The following is a 14895-nucleotide window of genomic DNA, read 5'->3' on the forward strand; positions in this document are numbered from 1 at the left end:
CTCTCTCTTTCCCTTTTTATCTTTCTCTCTTTGGTGTTGTTTGTATTCATGATGTGATATTTAATGTAGAAAACATTTCCACCAGACGTGTAAGGAAGGTGGAGCAGCATTATAATGAAGCAGAGCTGTTCTCATGGCTAGCTACGCCTGCATCAGCTCAACTCTCCTCTTATCCTCCTCCACTTTTCCATGCTGACGTTATTAAGACAAGCAGGAGGTTATCTGAGGAGGAGATGCAGCAGGATGGTTCACATAATGCTGAGGTGTTGGGGAGGTGTGGAGAATGTCAAGTAGATTCATGGAACTGATTTGTACAAAAACCTGCAAGGTCATTCCAAGGACACACACACACACAAACATGTGACCTGTTAACCTGACATGTTAACTTAGCTTAAATGTTCCATCATTCCCTAGAAAATCACTTGCAGTGAGCTTGTTTGTTTGTGTTTTTTTGTATCTATTTTTTTTGATGTATTTTTATGTATCAATGTAAAGCACTGTGGTTTTTTAAATGAGCTATATAAATAAAGTTGATTGATTGAAACATGTGCACACACATATAGACACAAGTATGCACACCCTCACACACGCAAGCACGCAAACGTGCACTGAATCTGACAAACTTATCTTCAGTCCTGGTATAAAAGAAGGGAGGATGAAAAGAGGGATAGAGAGGGGAGAGAGACTGAAGAGAGAAAGATGGAGAGAGAGAGGAATAGAGGGAAAACGAGAGAGAGAGAGATGAAGAGAGGGAAAACAAGACTGAGAGAGAGAGAGAGAGAGAACCTGTCTCCTGTAATAACTGCCGTGGGAGGTAATTACAGAGTAGAAGAGTACCCTGCAACTCTCCCGCCCAAACACTTCCCTCTCTCTCTCTCTCTCTCTCTCTCTCTCTCTCTCTCTCTCTCTCTCTCTCTCTCTCTCTCTCTCTCTCTCTCTCTCTCTCTCTCTCTCTCTCTCTTTCTCTCTCTCTCTCTACTTTCTCTCGCTCTATGTTTTTCTCCACCCCCTCTCTCTCCCTCTGAATGCCTCCCATAATGTGTCTCCTTCCAGGTGCTGAAAGTGACATGTGACAACTCCCACACACACAAATATCACACAGGACAAGACAGGCCCAGTCTAACCCTAACCCAGTCTAGTGGTCAGCACTGTGAGAGGCCGGGCGAGGGGCAGGGTTAGGATGGATGGAGATGAAGCCGGGGCCTCATTAGGTGAATGTCTTGCTTCTCACCCACCCACTGGGGAAATGCACTAGCCTACATTAAACACACACACACACGCAACAGAAAATAAGGGCTTGTTTCTATGTGTGTGTGTGTGATTATCCTCAAAAGTTTGACTTGTAGACTACCATTTCTATCTTGGAGGGAGAGCTTTCAAGCTATCTTTATGAGCACAGTTCTAACAACGTTGTCAAGAGAGGGAGAGGGAGAGGGAGAGAGAGAGAGAGAGAGTGAGGGGGGAGGGGGGGAGAGAGAGGGGGGGGGGAGAGGGGGAGAGAGAGGGAGTGAGAGAGAGAGACTAGAAGGGGGAAAATAAATGCAGAGGCCCAGAGACAGAGGAAGGCAGACGAAAAGAAAAGAGAGCTGTTTTTAACAAGAACCCATTGTGGAATCTACTGTATTATTTGGCTGAATAACTGAAGCCTCACATGGCTTTTACATTTATATGAATCTTCTGAACATGAGCTGATCTGTTACCATCCATGTGCTGGTCATGTTATCCATGTGTGTGTGTATGTGTGTGTGTGTGTGTGTGAAGATGAAAGCTAGTTTGATGCTGATGTGTTGTTCAGTATCAAGATCAATCAGAGATCAATAGGCAGAAAACATGAAACACACCCACTCATGTATGAACATTCACACACACTAACACCTTCACACACACACCTCCTGGGGTCAGGCACTGGGCCCAGATGGCGGGATTCTTCTCTCCCCTCCTCCTCCCCCTCTCCCCCCTCCTCCCCTCCTCTCCCCTCCCCCTCCTCACCCCCTCTCCCCTCCTCTCCCCTCCCCCTCCTCACCCCCTCTCCCCTCCTCCTCCCCCCTCTCCCCCCCTCCTCCCCTCCTCCTCCCCCCTCTCCCCTCCTCCTCCCCCTTCTCCCGTCCTCTCCCCTCCTCCTCCCCCCTCCTCTCCCCTCCTCCTCCCTGTGGCCGTGTCTTATGAGGTCTAAAACACTTCAAAAGGAGAGCAGCTACCCCCCTCTCTCTCTCTCCTTCTCTCTCTCTCCCCCTCTCTCCTTCTCTCTCTCTCCTTCTCTCTCTCTCCCCCTCTCTCCTTCTCTCTCTCTCCTTCTCTCTCTCTCTCTCTCTCTCTCTCTCTCTCTCTCTCTCTCTCTCTCTCCTTCTCTCTCTCTCCCCCTCTCTCCTTCTCTCTCTCTCTCTCTCTCTCTCTCTCTCTCTCTCTCTCTCTCTCTCTCTCTCTCTCCTTCTCTCTCTCTCTCCTTGTCTCTCCTTCTCGCTCCCTCCCCCTCTCTCCTTCTCTCTCTCTCTCTCTCTTTCCTTCTCGCTCCCTCCCCCTCTCTCCTTCTCGCTCCCTCCCCTCTCTCCTTCTCACTCTCTCTTTCTCTCTCCCTCTCCCTTTCTCTCTTCTTCTCTCCTCTCCCTCCCTTTATCTCTTCCTCTAACTCTCTCACACCCTCACTCTCTCTGTCTCAGCTGGCAGGTTTGAAGGGTTTAAATATGCTCTTTCTGAATGGTAAATGAGATGATGTTCATGCTCCCCTCCCCCCCTCTCTCTCTTTCCTCAAAGAGAAACCAACACACTGAGAACACAATGTCACCCCACAGACACATCATGATGAAGTAATCATCTCATTTTATGAGTAAATCTGGTGTGTGTGAGAAATACAGTATTTGTGTGTGTGCGTGTGTGTGTGTGTGTGTGTGTGAAAGAGAGAGCTAGAGAGAGATTGCATGATAATGAATGTGTGTGTGAGAGTGTGTGTGTGTGTGAGTGTGAGAGTGTGTGAATGTATGTGTGAGAGTGTGAGTGTGAAAGAGAAAGAGAGAGAGAGAGAGAGAGAGTGTTCCCTCAGTATCTGTCTCTGTGTATCAGAACTGTTTCCTGCTGACAATCCATTTCCCTTTTCTCCAAAAAGTTCTGCCTGCTTTTTTTGAAGTCTCTTCATTTGCAGATTCCCACTGAGTCAGAGAGACCTTTCACACTGAGCAGGCACACACACACACATGCACACTCACACATACAAAGTAACACACACACAGCCAGCAGCTGTTTGCCTGCATCCTGCAGTCTGTACAGGAGAGCCCACCTGGACCCTCAACCACAGAGAGGAGACGAGACAGAGAGAGGGGGAGGAGGGGGAGGTGACATGAAGGAAAGGGGAATGGGAAGGAGGTGGTAGAGGAGAGAGGGGTGGGTGAGGAGAGAGGGGTGGGTGAGGAGAGAGGGGGGGGGAGGGAGGGAGGGAGGGAGGGAGGGAGGGAGGGAGGGAGGGAGGGAGGGAGGGAGGGAGGGAGGGAGGGAGGGGAGGGAGGGAGGGAGGGAGGGAGGGAGGGAGGGAGGGAGGGAGGGAGGGAGGGAGGGGGGAAGAGGGTGGAGGAGAGAGGAAGGAGAGGTCTTATCTGCAGCGAGCAGCAATCTCCCAGCCAAGAGGAACTGTAATAACAAATGAATGGACCTTCAGAGTCATCAGGTTCCTGCCTTTAGAGCGAGAGGAGGAAGTATGGGTGGATGGTGTGTGTGTGTGTAGTGTGAGTGTGTGTGTGTGTGTGTGTGTGTGATGTGTGTGCCTGTGTAGTGTGTGTGTGTGTGTCTTTGTCACAGGATAACAGGAGGGTAGAGTGGAATGGAGTACATCTCTGTGTTAGAGTCAGACATGCTCTAAATCTCTGTCCTACACTGATACAAGGCATTAACGCTCAACATCCCATAATGATTCACTCTCACACAATAACCTAGCTAAGCCTAATTAATCCCATGATACCTCTCTCTTCCCCTTCACCCTCTCCCTCCTCTCCTCCACTCCTCTCCCTCTCCTCTTGAATCCTCTCCTCCTCTCTCTCCTCCTCTCCTCTCATCTCTCCTCTCATCTCTCCTCCTCTCTCTTCTCCTCTTTCTCCTCCTCTCTCCTCTCCTCTCTCCTCTCCTCTCTCTCCTCCTCTCTCTCCTCCTCTCTCTCCTCCTCTCCTCTCATCTCCTTTCTCCATTGTAGGTTAAATATTTTCAGTTTGACCCAGCTGGACCCAGATGGGACAGTCATGTGAGAGGAGGAGGAGAGAGAGCGAGAGAGAGTGCCAGAGTGAGGGAGGGGAGATGGTGGCTAGGGAGCAAAGCAGAGCCCTCAGAGACAGGCCCCTGGGGTTGACAGCAACATTGAGAGAGAAAGAGAGGGAGGGAGGGTGGGAGGGAGGGGAGGGGGGAACACTGAGGGTTAGGGTCTTCTAGGAACACAATTCTTCTTCTGGGGACACAGTTCTTCTTCTGGGGATTTTGTTCCTGGTGATTTATCATTGGACGTCACACTGAAGGTCAAATGCTCGAATCAAACCAACAGTGGTTTCTGGAGACCTTTTCATGAGTGAAGGCTTAGAGGGCTTCACAGTTGCCCACAGATCAGTACCTTTTTTAAAGTAAAAATTTGCACGAGCCACAAAACCAAGTCCCTTGCCCAAGGGAAGTTTGTCATGACTGTGGGCAAAAAGGCTAATGCTCTCAAAGAAGGCAGCATGATTCTCTACATGTGATGACTGCATACCGCTTCAAACTCACTACACCTCTTTTTGATGTGGATTCTCATGATGTCCTGATGAAAAGGCCTGTTGACCTTTCTGTCATCTCCTGAAGGTCGCTGAATGTTTGAAGTTGACTTGTTCTCCCTTTAGCCTGTGTGGAGGAGGGAATGATGTGTGGATGATGTGTGGATGATGTGTGGATTATCACCTTCAGCCTGGTCATGCATGAAGGACTCAGAACATGAGTCACAGTTTATTTTGCTTTTCTACAATACTTTGCGTATTTATCTTTGTGTATATACATATAAATACAAAAGCACAATGCTACGTTTGATGAATGACAATATTCTAATGAAAATATGAACCCAACACACCACCGCACACAGGTTGCTACAGAACTGGGCCGTCTACACTCACTCTTTGTTAGGGTTATCTTGGGTTCTATCTTGTTCGCTTTGGAAGAAAGCTTCTGTTAAATAACTACAATGTAAATGTATGCACAGTCGTATTTCTGCTCTTTCATATGTTCCTTATATTGTATGTTGTTCCCCTACAGTCGACATAAACACGTGATGTCACTGTCAACGTAAACACGTGATGTCACGGAAGAGTGAACTTGATGTGAACCTCACAGAAATCCAAGAGATGCTGTTTCATTCGCAACAAACATCTATTAGCATTTCCTTGTCTGTGTTGAGTATGAAAGATCAGATCTAATTCCAGTAGGGTCTGTATCTCAGTGAACCATAACAGCCCTGCAGAGAACAGACCTACGGTTGTTCAGTTTGAGGCTAATTAATAATAACTCTTCGACGGGGGAGGGAACTCTGGTTATTCAACAGCTGTCAGATGTTCCTTTGTTATTTATGACATCCATGAGAACACCAATGTGGCTCTGCTTTCCTTTTCACTACTTAAAAGACCTCACCTACAACTAATTTTTAGTTTTCTTCAAAGGAAGATGAATGAACTAATGAATGAGTCAGTGAGAGTACTCCAGGCTGGAGACTTGAATAAGGAGGATGAGTCCTCAAGGATGAGTCCTGTGCACACCCATTTGTGTGTGTAATAACAGTGGAATAAAAGTGAAACTAGAGAGGGTACAATTTTCTGGGGAAATTGTAGGGTGTGCTTGCTTGCTTCGGTTGCAGGTGGGTCCGTTTTCTGATATTTCTGTAGGCTATATTTGATATACATAGATATAAAAGCATAATTGTTTTCTGCTCATTTACAACTCAAAATACTAAAAGTTAAGAGTAGAATGAAATAGTTGTCTTCCCATTTCCCCTGCAAGAGGGAGCAGCTTCATAGTTAAGTCAAAACAAATACATTTGGCCATTTACCAGTGTAAAACTGGACCTAATCTTTATGACTTACACATATTTTTAAGTTTTTCCCTTCTCATGATATTTTCAGTCTTTGAAGCTTGTTCTAACAACGACGTTACCGGGCATATCTCAGACGGGATCGCGATTCAAAGAGTACCATCTGCTAACTGAAAAATATGCCCCCATAAACGTAAATAAGCTCGACATTTATTTAGGGGAAAATCCCTCATTCATAAAAATTTCAGTGGTAGCGATCATTGTCAGTAACAATGCAAAATAGTAGTCTACTAGTTCACTGAAGAATTAGCATTATGACATTAGCCTTTGTTGCCCGGGCAAGGCGCGAAAATAAACAATAATAATAAATATATATAGAGAGAGAACAAAAGTTGTGCTCTTGCCGAAGGCAAGCACACCCAATAACACGCTGTGTAATAGCACTGTAATAACAGTGTAATAACAGTGCAATAACAATGTAATAACTGTGTAATAACTGTGTAAAAGAGTCCTATCCCTAAACCTAACCCCTGAGCTGGAGGAGAGGCCTGCAGGCAGAAGCAGCAGCCACCGACTGATGGATTATTTCTCAGGAAGCCAGGGAGCCGTCTGAGGAACAAGTGACGTCCACCACAGAGCCACACCACATCTTCTCCCTCCTGACCCGTGGCTTACGGATGTTATTCGTGAAGAACGGTCCACCCTTCGGGCAGCTGAGAGGAGATGGCGCAAGTCCAAAGACGGTCTGGACCAGTGACGTGAGGTCAGGGGAGGCAAGAGAGGCATCGTGAAATGTAAAACACGAATAATATAACACAATAATATTTGTCCACTGTTCTGTGATAGAAATATAATTATTGGATGATTCCAATGATTTTTATAGCCAATATCAATAGCAAATTTTTTTGCTCAATTTGAGCACGTGCAATTTGATCTCTCTGTATGTCACCAATGTAATGTTTGTACACATTTTTATAATCTTGCATACATATAAGCTTAACATTTCTCAAAACTGTCAATCAAAACTGAAAGTGATAAATCATCGAAGATCGATGCCCGGAGCTAAAAGATTTGCTTCAAACGGCAGGAAAGAAGATAAAAAAATTATATAAAACCAGATAAAAAAGTGTTGTCTTTTGTTATGGACTTTAACCTATATACTTTCATTTCCATTGAATGAGTATGAATTGTGGAATTGTGAGCACGGAGGATGTGGAGCAAATGCGCTCTCTCTGAGCCTCTATAAATGTAACGCTTTTCTTTGGCCAAACATGTGTGTGTAAAGAATGTTGATATGGGATATGAAACATAACCATTAGCCAATGTGCAAGCAGCCAGTTGAATGGTGAATTGATGCTGCTCTGTTGAATTCATATAATTGTAAATCTGACTTTGAAAGAGTCAGTGCCTCCCCAGCCATGAACCTCACCACACGTCCCTTCTTTGGACCTTGATAAGTATCACTCCCTTCTAAAATCTTTCTCTGCCCGCATAACTGATGCTGAAACCCACTACTACTGAAGAAAATTAACTCCCTCACGCCTCAAACCCTCACAAACTTTTCTCCACCTTCTCCACCCTTCTTAACCCCCCTCCCTCTGAGGGCTTCTCGTCTCTGAGGGCCTCCTACTGGCAAGGTGCTGAGGGCGCTGTGAGCAGGGACTCCAGATTATTTTACCTTAATCTGATCATGGAGTCTGCTGCTTTACACTGAATGTGACTACTTTGGGAATATTGAATATATAAAGCTTGGGTTGGATGTTCCTGTAACAGGAAGACATCCGAGCAGCTGTGGAGGAGAGGGGGAGGACGGAGGGTAGACGCCCTGGGTGCTGATTCTACCTTTCATAGGAGATGATTATGCTGAGATATAATCTTTGTTACAGTAATCAGAGCGTTGTTAATTGCAATGGGACATTATTGTAATGGCGGCCCGTAAAAGGCCAAAGCAATCGACAGCCAGACAACAGACTAACAACCAACCTGCATCCATAGAGGTGCCATTGTGGACAGAAACAGAGGAGATGTAGGAAGGAGAGAGAGAGAGAGAGAGAGAGAGAGAGAGAGAGAGAGAGAGAGAGAGAGAGAGAGAGAGAGAGAGAGAGAGAGAGAGAGAGAGAGAGAGAGAGAGAGAGAGAGAGAGAGAGAGAGAGAGAGAGAGAGAGAGAGAGAGAGAGAGACAGAGAGAGAGAGAGAGAGAGAGAGAGAGAGAGAGAGAGAGAGAGAGAGAGAGAGAGAGAGAGAGAGAGAGAGAGAGAGAAGGAGAGAGAGAGAGAGAGAGAGAGAGAGAGAGAGAGACAGAGAGAGAGAGAGAGAGAGAGAGAGAGAGAGAGAGAGAGAGAGAGAGAGAGAGAGAGAGAGAGAGAGAGAGAGAGAGAGAGAGAGAGAGAGAGAGAGAGAGAGAGAGAGATAGAGAAGGAAGGAGAGAGAGAGAGAGAGAGAGAGAGAGAGAGAGAGAGAGAGAGAGAGAAGAGAGAGAGAGAGAGAGAGAGAGAGAGAGAGAGAGAGAGAGAGAGGAGAGAGAGAGAGAGAGAGAGAGAGAGAGAGAGAGAGAGAGAGAGAGAGAGAGAGAGAGAGAGAGAGAGAGAGAGAGAGAGAGAGAGAGAGAGAGAGAGAGAGAGAGAGAGAGAGAGAGAGAGAGAGAGAGAGAGAGAGAGAGAGAGAGAGAGAGAGAGAGAGAGAGAGAGAGAGAGAGAGAGAGAGAGAGAGAGAGAGAGAGAGAGAGAGAGAGAGAGAGAAGGAGAGAGAGAGAGAGAGAGAGAGAGAGAAGAGAGAGAGAGAGAGAGAGAGAGAGAGAGAGAGAGAGAGAGAGAGAGAGAGAGAGAGAGAGAGAGAGAGAGAGAGAGAGAGAGACACATATATATATGTGCAGCCTACACTCCCCCTCAGGAATCACCATATTTTAATGAAAACTTTTTTGACAATCTCCAAGTAGAGATCAACCACTACCAGGCCCAGGGTAATATCTTACTGATCGGAGACTTGAATGCCAGAACAGGATGTGAGCCTGACATGGTTGATGCTGCTTGTAAGAATCACATCTTTAGACAACCCTCACTGTACCATACCCACACAATCTCCCAGAGAAACAACCCTGATTGTGTTGTAAACAAAACGGGCAAAGAATTAGTGCATCTCTGTCGCTCCCTAGGCCTGTACATGCTCAATGGTAGGACCAGAGGAGACTCTTTAGGAAGGTTCACATACTGTTCAACTCTTGGAACTAGTGTAGTCGACTACGCTATCACTGACATGGACCCCTCCTCCATCAGCGCATTCACTGTCAGACCTCAGACACCACTAACAGACCACTGTCAGATAAATGTCTATCTGAAAACAATCAGACAAAAAAATAACAAACAACCTGAGCCCTGCAAAATGTTTGAACTACAAACATCATACAAATGGGCTCCTGACAGTGACAACACTTTTAAAAATATATTAACATCTCCTAAAATTACCAAACTAATTCATGATTTTCTCTCGGCCAAATTCCAAACAAGTCAATCTGAAATAAATAGGGCAGTAACAGAAATTCTTAACATCTTTCACAAATCTGCCAATAAAGCAGGTCTTACTAAAAAGAGATGTAAGACAAAACAGAAGCCCAAAGGTGATGAATGGTTTGATGAAGACTGTAAAAACATCAGAAAAAAATTAAGAAATCTATCTAACCAAAAACACCATCAACCTCAAAACACAGACCTGCGTCAGAATTATGCCGAAACACTGAGAGAATACAAACGAACTCTAAAGCAAAAAAAAGGAAAACATTATCATCAAAAGCTAAAAGAAATAGAAGACTCAATTGACCAAAACCTATTCTGGAAAAAATGGAAGAACCTAAACAAAAATGAAAACAAACACTTAACCATTCAAAATAGTCACATTTGGAAAACACATTTTGAAATTCTGTATAAAGAAATGCCACTTAACAGTCTAAACTCTAACCAGAAACGGATACAAGATAAATTACGAATACTTGAAACAACCATCAAAAACTATCAGGACCCACTTGATTACCAAATTACAATAAAAGAACTAGAAGACAACATAAAAAAATTAAGATCAGGAAAAGCCAGCGGTCCTGACAGTATCAGGACAGAGATGCTTAAAAACAGCACTCCTGAGCTGCAGCAGGCCCTGCTTAAGCTGTTCAACCTGGTCCTTGAAGCGGGCTGCTTCCCTGAGATCTGGAGTCAGGGGCTTATTTCCCCAATATTCAAGAGTGGAGACAAATTGGACCCAAATAATTACAGAGGCATTTGTGTGAGCAGTAACATGGGGAAGGTCTTCTGCAGCATTATCAATGCCCGAATGCTGGCCTTCCTTACGGAACACAATGTCTTGAGTAAAGGACAAATTGGTTTCCTACCAAATCACCGCACTACTGATCATGTTTACACCCTACACACCCTAATAGATCAACACATATACCAAAACAAACAAAAAAAGATTTTTGCATGCTTTATTGATTTTAAGAAAGCTTTTGATTCAATCTGGCAAGAAGGATTGTACTATAAAATTCTCCAAAGTGGTATAGGAGGTAAAGTTTATGACATAATCAAATCAATCTATGTAAAAAATAAGTGCGGAATAAAAATTAACAATAAAAGAACGGACTTCTTCACTCAAGGACAAGGTGTTCGCCAGGGATGCAACTTATCTCCAACGCTCTTCAATGTGTACATTGATGAGCTAGCAGTGCTGTTGGAACAATCTACAGCCCCTGGCCTCAACCTAAACAAAAGGGAGGTAAAATTCCTACTCTATGCAGATGACCTAGTGCTGTTGTCACCCACAGAGCAGGGCTTACAGCAGCATCTGGATCTGCTAGAGCAATACTGTCAGAACTGGGCCCTGACAGTAAACTTTAAAAAATCTCAAATAATGATCTTCCAGAAAAAGCCCAGATCTCAGGAAAACAAACATGTATTCACTGTAGGAAACACCACACTAGAGCACACCCTGTCCTATGACTACCTGGGGATCAAAATCAGTGCCTCTGGAAACTTTGGACTGGCAGTGAATGCGCTGAAGGAGAAGGCCTCTAGAGCCTTTTTTGCAATTAGAAAAAAATTCCATAAAATAGACATACCAATCAGAATCTGGACAAAAATATTTGATAGCATAATAGCACCAATAGCGCTATATGGAAGTGAGGTATGGGGTCCACTCAGTCAGCATGACTACACTAGATGGGACAAGCATCCAATAGAGGCCCTGCATGCTGAATTCTGTAGAATCATATTGAACATACAAAGAAAAACACCCACAAATGCATGCAGAGCAGAATTAGGCCGATATCCATTAATTATAAACATCAAAAAAAGATCACTAAAATTCTGGATACATCTCAAATTAAGTCCCCAAGATACACTGCAATTTGAAGCACTGCAAACCCAAGAACTGAACCCCCAAAAGAGTCCTTTCAGTCAGCTGGTCATGAGACTAACTAACCAACCAACACCTAACATTGCCCCATCTCAGATCAGCACTGCTCCACAATCAAAAATTAGAGTAAACCAAATTGTTCAACAAACCAAAAAGGCCTATCTGGAACATTGGAACAACCAAACCAAAACACAAAACAAACTAAGTTGCTATCGGGCCCTAAACAGAAACTATGAATTGGCTAAATATCTTTATACTGTAAAAAATGTAAAAGAGAGACAGATCTTGACCAAATACAGGATCAGTGACCACAGTCTGGCCATTGAAAAAGGCAGACATAAGAAAACCTGGTTACCGGAAGAGTCCAGAGTGTGTAGCCACTGTACTGCAGGTGAGGTAGAGACAGAGATGCACTTTCTACTACACTGCCAACGGTACAAAAATACCAGACAGCATTTCTTTGTTAAATTTGAATCCCTTGTACCATCGTTCACCACACTGTCTGATGATGAAAAACTAAAAGTACTTTTAGGGGAGGGACACACAGCCCCCCTATCTGGACGATTTCTAAAAGAGTGCCATGAAATCAGGGAATACCTGAATACAGTGTGACCAGCCTTGAAATTATATTTGTAATATGGGTTGTCCATATCAATGTAGCTATTTACTTAGGTTGTTTTTGTCTTGATTTGTTGTTTTCTGTTCTTGACACTGTTGTCACCACATGTTCCGGACAATACTAACTGTAGTTCCTTATGTTGTTTTTGAATTGTGTTGTTAATGTATGGTTGTCTGTTGTTGTGCATCTTGCTTTGGCAATACGGTCGTAATGACTGTCATGCTAATAAAGCTGAATTGAATTGAATTGAATTGAGAGAGAGAGAGAGAGAGAGAGAAGGAAGGAGAGAGAGAGAGAGAGAGAGAGAGAGAGAGAGAGAGAGACAGAGAGAGAGAGAGAGAGAGAGAGAGAGAGAGAGAGAGAGAGAGAGAGAGAGAGAGAGAGAGAGAGAGAGAGAGAGAGAGAGAGAGAGAGAGAGAGAGAGAGAGAGAGAGAGAGAGAGAGAGAGAGAGAGAGAGAGAGAGAGAGAGAGAGAGAGAGAGAGAGAGAGAGAGAGAGAGAGAGAGAGAGAGAGAGAGAGAGAGAGAGAGAGAGAGAGAGAGAGAGAGAGAGAGAGAGAGAGAGAGAGAGAGAGAGAGAGAAGAGAGAGAGAGAGAGAGAGAGAGAGAGAGAGAGAGAGAGAGAGAGAGAGAGAGAGAGAGAGAGAGAGAGAGAGAGAGAGAGAGAGAGAGAGAGAGAGAGAGAGAGAGAGAGAGAGAGAGAGAGAGAAGAGAGAGAGAGAGAGAGAGAGAGAGAGAGAGAGAGAGAGAGAGAGAGAGAGAGAGAGAGAGAGAAGGAGAGAGAGAGAGAGAGAGAGAGAGAGAGAGAGAGAGAGAGAGAGAGAGAGAGAGAGAGAGAGAGAGAGAGAGAGAGAGAGAGAGAGAGAGAGAGAGAGAGAGAGAGAGAGAGAGAGAGAGAGAGAGAGAGAGAGAGAGAGAGAGAGAGAGAGAGAGAGAGAGAGAGAGAGAGAGAGAGAGAGAGAGAGAGAGAGAGAGAGAGAGAGAGAGAGAGAGAGAGAGAGAGAGAGAGAGAGAGAGAGAGAGAGAGAGAGAGAGAGAGAGAGAGAGAGAGAGAGAGAGAGAGAGAGAAGAGAGAGAGAGAGAGAGAGAGAGAGAGAGAGAGAGAAGGAAGAAGAGAGAGAGAGAGAGAGAGAGAGAGAGAGAGAGAGAGAGAGAGAGAGAGAGAGAGGAAGGAGAGAGAGAGAGAGAGAGAGAGAGAGAGAGAGAGAGAGAGAGAGAGAGAGAGAGAGAGAGAGAGAGAGAGAGAGAGAGAGAAGGAAGGAAGGAGGAGAGAAGGGAGGAGAGAGAAGGAAGGAGAGAGAGAGGAGGAGAGAGAGAGAGAAAGCAAAGAAAACGAGAGTTGATTTAATTCCACCCTTTGTTTTTATTGTGTTCCTGGTAGAGTGCAATAAAATGTTATTGATATTTTTCTGCCAGCGGCCACTTGCTCTCAGGGGCCTGACGTCCGAGCCAGGGCTGAGAACATGAGCTCAGGAGCACAGAGCCACAACACCACATCAACACCTGGAGGTGTTTCTGAAGTAGGGACAAGTATGAATGACTGAAGGAGGGTTGGGGAGAGAGCCAGCAGGACGGTCTGAAGGAGGATCCCCCTTTGAGCTGCCTGGATAGATTTGGTGGAGTTAGTGTGGTTAGTGTGGTTAGTGTGGTTAGTGTGGTTAGTGTGGTTAGTGTGGTTAGGGTGGTTAGGGTGGTTAGTGTGGTTAGGGTGGTTAGGGTGGTTAGGGTGGTTAGTGTGGTTAGTGTGGTTAGTGTGGTTAGGGTGGTTAGGGTTAGTGGTGCTAGAGTACATGAGGTTCTTGGGGTTAGAGGGGTTAGGGGGGTTAGCGGTAGGTCAGTACTAAGACCTTCAGTATTACGACAGACATATAAACCCCCACACCTGGGACGACCATAAAGACACTTCATTTAAGATATTTCTAAATATACGTGAAACATTTATCCATCCAAACATCCATTACAATTGATGGAGGGCTCCACTCTATAAAACTAATGTTTACTGAATGATTCACCAACACATTGTTCATTGTTGATGTACAATGAAATCAAGCACATATTTACTCCAGTGTTAAACAAGCATAGAGGCCATTCAAGCTATCAATTACCCTGGGAGAAACCACAGTGAGTCATGTCTGGAATACAAATACAGGACAAACCCCTGCTATGAAACACGAGCAATGGACTCAAGAGTCTACTTTGACAGAAATATCACAGTATACACACAAACACACTTATAGTTCACACACACCCACACCACCCACACAGCAGCTGACTGTCATTATCTTAGTAGTATCTTAGAGTATCTTAACATCAGCTAAGACAGCAGCTAAGACAGCAAAACAGCACCTGGGATCCATGTTTGTTTTGCTAGCTCACTTCCTTTAGTAATCACTTCTGTCAAAGGGTTGGCCAGCTGCAAACTGTTTTAACCACACAGCCCAAGATGCACACATACACACACGTACACACACACACACACACATACACACGCACACACACTCGTACACACACACACATGCGGATGAAGTGCTGCAAGCTACACGTTAAGGTTATTGTAGCAGACAAGTGTAACTCAGACAAGTGTATCTAAGAGAGTATAAAGTGTGCCACACACACACACACACACACACACACACACACACACATGGGTGTAATGAATGCAGCTGTGATGCTATATGGATGCTGTTGACCAGTGAGTGAGGTGATCCGCACAGACCTGGACAGAGGAGAACAGCTCAGCAAGCAGGGACCTTCTCACAACTTCTCTTCTTCAGTTGATGGAACTGCATAATCCACCATGACATATTTTCATCCAAGCCATTAGGACACAGTTACATAGTATTAGTATAAACCTGGCCCAGCCC

This window comes from Hypomesus nipponensis, chromosome 6 (assembly GCF_054491055.1).
Source record: "Hypomesus nipponensis isolate SF chromosome 6, ASM5449105v1, whole genome shotgun sequence".
Lineage (NCBI taxonomy): Eukaryota > Metazoa > Chordata > Actinopteri > Osmeriformes > Osmeridae > Hypomesus > Hypomesus nipponensis.